Source organism: Zea mays, chromosome 7, assembly GCF_902167145.1.
Source record: "Zea mays cultivar B73 chromosome 7, Zm-B73-REFERENCE-NAM-5.0, whole genome shotgun sequence".
In the NCBI taxonomy this organism is placed as follows: Eukaryota; Viridiplantae; Streptophyta; class Magnoliopsida; order Poales; family Poaceae; genus Zea; species Zea mays.
The window spans coordinates 90,409,206-90,417,015 of record NC_050102.1 but is presented as its reverse complement, the minus strand read 5'-3'; positions in this window follow the sequence as shown (position 1 = coordinate 90,417,015).

Below are 7,810 nucleotides of genomic sequence, written 5' to 3'. Positions count from 1 at the left end.
AGTCGCCGAGACGCGCGAAGCTCCATCAATGCTTCGCGCGAACGGCGGCATGAGAATGAGATTCGCTGTCGGGAGGAGTACGACCGGGATCATGGCATCCTGACTCAGAGCCAGGCCACCAGGACTGAGTCGGCAACGGCCTCAACTGGCGGTACCACTCGGGGATGATCGAGGAACCACAATCACAACTCCCCTCCCCGGGACAGACATCGTCCCCGACGACAGGAGGACACGTGCGGAGTGTCCGCTCTTACTCCGCGCCTTAGGGCCATCCAATGGCCTCCCAACTTCAAGGTATCCAATGTCGACAAATATGAACCTAAGCAGGATCCAGGGGGTTGGCTAGCCGTCTACACCACCGCTGCTCGAGCTGCCGGGGCATCTGAGGACGTTATGACCGCGTATTTGCCCATCGTCCTTGGGCAAGATGCGCTGCAGTGGCTACGGCACCTACCCCGACACTGCATCGACGACTGGGGAGACTTCAGTCGACGTTTCACTGCCAACTTCCAGTCCCTCTCCGACAAGCCAGCGCAACCGTGGGACCTCAAATCCATCAAGCGCCGGGGGGATGAGACTCTCCGGTCGTACCTCAAAAGGTTCCAGACCATGAGAAATCGCATCCCTGAGGTCACGGAAGCGGCCGTGATCGAGGACTTCTACAGAGGATCCAACGACTCGGTTTTTGTCCGAGCCATACTACAGAAAGCGCCGACTACTTCCGAGGAGCTGTTCCGGGAAGCCGACCTCTACATCACCGCCGACGAGCGAGCTCAGGACCTCATCGGAGGAGCAAAGCCTGCACCGGCAGCACCACGACGCGACGCGAACCAGCCACCCGACAAACGCTGGGAGAAGAGGCCTCGCGAAGAAGTACACGCCGCCGGACCACCTGCCTCTCGCGCCCGAGGAGGACCTCGCGGAGGCGAGCGCACGCTGGACGACATCATCGACGCCCAGTGCCCATACCACAAGGACATGCGCCACACTCTTCGCAACTGCCGGGACTTCAAGCACTCCGTTGGGCATGGCCGACCCTTCCAACCTCTACCTCCTCCTCCGCCGAGGGGAGGACCGGATGAACCACGACAACCTCATCAGCCGGAGGAGGGAGGAGGAGGAGCTTTCCCACGCGTCGACAGGGAGGTCAACGTCATCTTCGGCGGACATGGGTCGCAGGAGAACAAGAGACAACAAAAGCTCAACGACCGCCAGATACTGGTGGCAACCACCGGTCCCCCCGCCCCATACCGGTGGTCAGAACACCTGATCACCTTCACTCGGGAGGATCAATGGCTCAACTTCGACCATCCGGGCAAATACCCGCTCCTCGTCGATCCGGTGATCCGAGAGAGCCGGGTGAAGAAGGTGCTAGTGGACGGGGGGAGCAGCATCAACGTCACCTTCCCCCGGACACTCCAAGGCTTGGGGGCTCACCTCAAAGAGCTCCACAAGTCGGACACTCCTTTCTTCGGCATCGTGCCGACGGAGGGGGAATACCCGCTGGGCCACATCTACATGCCGGTCACCTTCGGAACTCTGGAGAACTACAGAACCGAGTTCCTGAGGTTTGAAGTGGCGAACTTCGACTGCGGGTACAACGCCATCATCGGAAGGCCGGGATTGGCCAAATTCATGGTCATTCCGCACTATACATACATGATACTGAAGATGCCAGGACCGCAAGGGATCATAACTGTGCGCGCCGACTTCCAAGGCGCCGCAGAATGTTTCCGAGTGGCCATCCAAGCAGCCCTCACCACCAAGCTGTCGACGGTCCCTTCTACACTGGCGAACTCTAAGCCTGAGGAGGACCTCGCAGTACCGGCAAACGAAGCTCAGGCCGCGACCTCTATGCGGCCGACTGAAGAAACCAAGCGAATCAACCTAGGGTTCGCTGATGAGCGCAAGACAGCCATCATCAGCTCCATCTTGGACGACAAATAGGAAAGCGCGCTCGTCCAGTTCCTGCAAGATAACCGAGATGTATTCGCATGGCAACCTGCGGATATGCCGGGAGTCCCAAGAGAACTGGCCGTGCACAAGTTGAAGGTTTATCCCCAGGCGAGGCCGATCCGGCAAAAGCTACGCCGCTTCACGCCCGACAAGAGAGAGGCCATTCGCACCGAGTTAGCTCACTTGGTTGCAGCTGGATTTATTAGAGAAGTATTACACCCCGAGTGGTTAGCCAACCCTGTTCTTGTACTCAAAAAGAATAAAGTGGATTGGCGCATGTGCGTCGACTATACTGATCTCAACAAACACTGTCCGAAGGATCCCTTCGGGCTCCCGAGGATAGATCAGGTGGTGGACTCTACCGCTGGATGTTCTGTGCTGTCTTTCTTAGATTGCTATTCCAGGTATCATCAGATTAGTTTGGCAAAAGAAGACGAGGAAAAAACGGCGTTCATCACTCCGTTTGGTGCTTTCTGTTATACCTCCATGTCGTTCGGCCTCAAAAACGCTGGAGCGATGTATCAGAGAGCCATTCAAACATGCCTAGCCGATCACTGGGGCAAGCGTGTGGAGGCTTACGTAGATGATGTGGTAATCAAAACAGAGGATTCGGAAAACTTCATCGAAGACTTACAGCTGGTTTTCAATAGCCTGAGACGATATAGATGGAAGCTCAATCCCGAAAAATGTGTTTTCGGGGTACCAGCAGGAAAGTTGCTCGGGTTTATCGTCAGCCACCGGGGAATTGAGGCTAATCCAGATAAGATTGAAGCTATCATGAAGATGGAAGCTCCTCGGTCACAAAAGAAGGTTCAGCGACTTACTGGATCTATGGCAGCTCTGAGCAGATTTATATCCAGGCTGGGAGAAAAAGGTTTGCCATTTTACAAGCTACTCAAGAAGGTGGATAAGTTTCAATGGACTTCAGAAGCACAAGAAGCTCTAGATGCACTGAAGAAATTCTTGACAACAACACCAGTACTGAAACCACCTCGGCGAGCTACGTCGACTCAACCGGCTGAAGATTTGCTACTGTATATCTCTTGCACGACTCACGTGGTAAGCACCGCGTTGGTAGTCGAGCGAGTAGAAGAAGGACATGCCTATCCAGTACAACATCCTGTTTACTTCATCAGTGAAGTTCTAGGCCCCTCGAAGAAAAAGTATCCTCAGGTTCAGAAGCTATTATACGCAGTACTTCTAACTGCCCGCAAGCTGCGTCACTACTTTGACGACCACAAAGTCATAGTAGTCACTGGTTTTCCAATAGGGGATATTCTTCACAACAAGGAAGCCATTGGCCGAATAGCCAAGTGGGCTTGCGAGCTGGGATCCCACGACATCGAGTTCCGACCTCGCACTGCCATCAAAACTCAAGCACTGGTCGATCTCGTATCAGAATGGATAGAACAGCAAGTACCGGATAATCCAGAAACTGCAGAAGTATGGCGAATGTATTTTGATGGCTCGTTGAAGCTGCAGGGAGCAGGAGCAGGGATTCTCTTCACCGCACCTGGAGGCGAACACCTCAAGTACGCCCTCCAGTTGCTATTCCCGGCCTCTAACAATGCAGCCGAGTATGAAGCTTTGATACACGGATTGAACATCGCCATATCACTGGGCGTCAAGAGATTGATGGTATACGGAGATTCTCTAGTAGTCATCAGCCAGATAAACAAGGAATGGGATTGTTCAAGCGATTCAATGGGAAAATACTACGCTGTCGTCCGAAAGCTGGAAGATAAATTCGAGGGTCTGGAATTTCATCATATAGAAAGAGATCGGAATACAGCAGCCGACGTACTGTCCAAGCTCGGATCCAGTCGAACTCAGGTCCCACCCGGAGTCTTCGTGCAAGAAATTCTGCAGCCGAGTATCTCAATGGATCAAACAGAAGAGTGCAACATCATAGATCAACCCGAGTCAGACTCTGATGACTGGAGAAAGCCGATCATTAAGTATATAAAGAATGAAGAAGAACCAGACGACAAGAACTCGGCAGAGCGCATTGCCAGGCAGTCGGCTCACTATACACTCATTGGGGAGATATTGTACAGAAGGGCCGCATCAGGCATCCTCATGAAGTGCGTTCTCCCGTCCACTGGGAAGCAACTTCTGGAGGAGGCCCATGCAGGGCAATGCGGAATTCATGCAGCATCCAGAACATTAGTCGGGAAGGTTTTCAGGTCAGGATTCTATTGGCCGACAGCGAAGAACGATGCAGCCGAGTTAGTTCAGAGGTGCGAAGCTTGCCAATACTTGTCAAAGCAACAGCACATGCCAGCACAGCAACTACAGATCATACCAGTAACCTGGCCTTTCGCATGCTGGGGACTGGATATGATTGGACCTTTCAAGAAAGCTCAAGGGGGATATACTCATGTATTGGTGGAGATTGACAAATTCACTAAATGGATAGAGTTCAAGCCCATTGCTTCTTTAACCTCTGCTAAGGCCGTGGAATTCATACAAGACATAATATTCAGGTTCGGAATACCAAATAGCATCATCACTGACTTAGGATCCAACTTCACCAGTTCAGAATTCTTCGACTTCTGCGAGCAAAAGAGCATTCAGATCAAGTACGCATCTGTAGCACATCCAAGAGCCAACGGGCAGGTTGAGCGAGCCAACGGAATGATATTGGAGGCACTCAGGAAAAAGGTCTTCGATAAGAATGAAAAATTCGCAGGAAAGTGGATAAGAGAATTGCCTTATATTGTTTGGAGCCTAAGAACCCAACCTAGCCGAGCCCTGCATGGAAACACTCCTTTCTTCATGGTCTATGGGTCGGAGGCAGTGCTACCTGCTGATCTCAAGTTTGGGGCGCCAAGGTTGATCTTCGAAAGCATAGCAGAAGCTGAGGCCACCAGGCTGGAGGACATTGATGTACTTGAGGAAGAACGGCTGAATGCGGTAATCCAATCAGCACGGTACCAGCAGACTCTAAGGCGCTATCACGACAAGGCTGTGCGGCAACGGTTCTTTTCAGTAGGAGACCTCGTCCTCCGCCGAATTCTAACGGGGGAGGGACGGCACAAGTTATCACCCTTATGGGAAGGACCCTTCATAGTAGCAGAAGTCACTCGGCCCGGATCGTATCGCCTCGCTCAGATGGATGGCACAGAAGTTGGGAACTCCTGGAACATAGAGCACCTCAGAAAGTTTTATCCCTAGCTGTATTTCAAAACTGCTGGGGCGACAATGTATTCTGTAAAGTGGAAATATGTCATCAATAAAGAGAGATTTCAAAGATACTCAGCTCGTTTACGATTGACTTGCATGCTTACTTAACTCGGGGTGACCACTATGCCCTACAAACGGAGCAATCGACTTAAGTCGGCAACGACTTAAGGCGGTGCAACATGCTCACGCTTACTTAACTCGGGGTGACCACTATGCCCTACAAACGGAGCAATCGACTTAAGTCGGCAACGACTTAAGGCGGTGCAACATGCTCACGCTTACTTAACTCGGGGTGACCACTGTGCCCTACAAACGGAGCAATCGACTTAAGTCGGCAACGACTTAAGGCGGTGCAACATGCTCACGCTTACTTAACTCGGGGTGACCACTATGCCCTACAAACGGAGCAATTGACTTAAGTCGGCAACGACTTAAGGCGGTGCAACATGCTCACGCTTACTTAACTCGGGGTGACCACTATGCCCTACAAACGGAGCAATCGACTTAAGTCGGCAACGACTTAAGGCGGTGCAACATGCTCACGCTTTCTTAACTCGGGGTGACCACTATGCCCTACAAACGGAGCAATCGACTTAAGTCAGCAACGACTTAAGGCGATGCAACATGCTCACGCTTACTTAACCCGGGGTGACCACTATGCCCTACTAATGGAGCAATCGGCTAAAGTCAGTGGCGACTAAAGCCGGTGCAACATACTCATGCCTATGCAATTCAGGGGATGACTTCTATATCCCGCAAACAAATCTCATAATCATCGTGTGTCGTTTCATTACTGCAAATTTACGAACTGATGAATTCTGATACAATAAGAGAGTAATTATATCATTCGAATGCTGAACTGATGTCCTCTAACAAATACTCGATCATGCTAACCGTGCGCTCAAAGCACGCAAAATGTTTCTCTATTTCGCAATGTCTTTCTCAGGTGCGACCGGCGAAGAAGGGCGACTCGAGGAATCAGGGGTAGCATTCACGTCAGCCTTTATGTCTTCAGGAACAACCACGCCGGGTCTCCTCATTAAGATTCGTCCCGCCCGAATAGCCTTGTCCATGGCTTTATCGCGCTGGGCTTTGAGAGTAGCAGCAGTTTCTTCGGCAACCTTAGCAGTCAGCCGAGCAGCCTCTAATTCCTGGGCAATGGATTTCTTGGAAGCTCGGAGTTCTTTGATGGTGGCATCCTTTGCTGATATCAATTGCTTAAGGCGGGTCACCTCGTCCGCAGATTCCTGCAGCTTACAACGTTGATTGTCCAGTTCCTCCATTGTAAAGCGGTGACTCCTCTCCAAGATGATCAGCGAGTTGCTAGAATCACGATACAATCTGTCAAGATTGTCACGAGAAGCAGCAAGGATACGTTTTTCTTCCTGCAAACAAAAATCAACTCCTTCAGAAACCAAGCAAGTAATAGGAACATAGCAAAGCAAAGCACAGTTTTGTAAGTTACCTTTTCAGAGTCAAGCCGAGCATGAAGAGAAGAACTCAGGGCATTGGCGTCATCCAAGACAGCGGAGACCTGATTTAGTTCAGTTTGGCTCTGAGACTACTTCTCCTCGAAATCAGCACACTGTTGAACCATTTCAGCCTGATCTCGGGAATGTTTTTCCTCAAGAATTGCAATCCGCTGAGTCATTCCTAGCAAGAGGTAATCAAACAAAACGAGGTCAGAAGGTAAAACAGTCCACAACAAAGGCGAAGAGAAGAAAAAGGGCACTAACCAGCGTTAGTCGCCTCCAACTCGGATACACGACGATGAAGTGACACTGGATTCCAACACGCAAGAGACGAAGCCACTTCTGGGACGGAAGCACCCTGCAATCTCAGCTGGCTGGCCATCCCATCCACCAAAACCTGATGAGAAGAACAGATGAACATAATGACGAAAGTTCATGCAATGTAAAGATCAAGCTAAAATACAGCACAGTACCTGGAGGTTGGAAAAGAACGAAGGGATCCCCAAATCAGGAGAAATCAGCTGATAACCAGGCGCAAGGCCACCACCCGAAGCAGCTTGCAACGGACCAGTAGGAATCAGCTCAGTGCCTTCAACAGAGCCAAACGCCCGATCAGCGGGGACGCTGCCCTCTAAAGCGACTCCCTGGTCCAAAGTTTGGGCTACCACCATGCAGCCAGAGTGTGGAGGTGATCCCGCGTGAACGTCCATGGAAGTGCAGGAAGGAGACCCTGCTCGGGCACCCTCGGGGGCTGGGTCATGGTTGGCACTGCCCACTTGAGCCGGATCATCCCCGGCAGCACCCTCGGGGGCTGGGCAGTGGCTTACACTCTTCACCCAAGCTAAGTCATCCCCGGCGACATCCTCGGGGGCTGGGCATGTGTCAGCACCATTCTTGAGGTCCAGAGTCTCCGCAGTAACCACCTCTAAGGTTGACGGGCCTTCAGCCACTTCCATGGGACCAGAACAATCCAAGTCAGCATCCCGACCCTCGAGATCGCGCTCTAAGGTCGACGAGGCACGGGATGACCTCAACCCAGCATCAGGCACGGCAGCGCAAGCTTCTGTTGCATCATCATTCACTGGCTCTGATAACAAGTCCTCTGGGACCATATCCTCAAGAGTTTGATCAAAATTGGCCAGGGACAGTTCTTGCAGACCAATGAGGGCAGACAAAGCAGGAGAAGGAACTCCACA